This window comes from Morone saxatilis, unplaced genomic scaffold (assembly GCF_004916995.1).
Source record: "Morone saxatilis isolate NCDOM2014 unplaced genomic scaffold, NCSU_SB_2.0 Contig1, whole genome shotgun sequence".
Lineage (NCBI taxonomy): Eukaryota > Metazoa > Chordata > Actinopteri > Moronidae > Morone > Morone saxatilis.
In genome coordinates this window covers 149,324-149,783 of record NW_023339651.1, presented here as the reverse complement: position 1 = coordinate 149,783, position 460 = coordinate 149,324, and positions in this window count along the sequence as shown.

Genomic DNA, 460 nt, shown 5'->3' with positions numbered 1-460 from the left:
TGTAATAATAATAACATATAATATAATAATAATGTATAATGATGATAATATGAGACATACAGACCCTAACCCTAATCATTGTGTTTGTTGTTAAATGTTTTGATCCAGAGTCAGAAATAATCTGCAGTTTAAGGTTTGTTGTTGTTATTGTTTACCTGTCGGTTTGTTGTTTACCTGTTGTGTCTCTGTGTTGCAGTTCCCAGAGGAGCTGCAGAGGCTCAGCAGCAACCTGCGGACAGTGGATCTGTCTGGGAACAAGATCGAGGTTCTTCCTGCCGCCATCGGCAACTTCCTGCAGCTCAAGAGTCTGACGCTCAACTGCAACAGACTCAGTGAGTTCATTGATCACTGATCATTATCATTGATCATCATCACTGATTATCATTACTGATCATCATCAGTTCATCTGTTGATTATTTATAATGTAAGTTATTGACTAGTAGATCAATAGGCAGTTTAA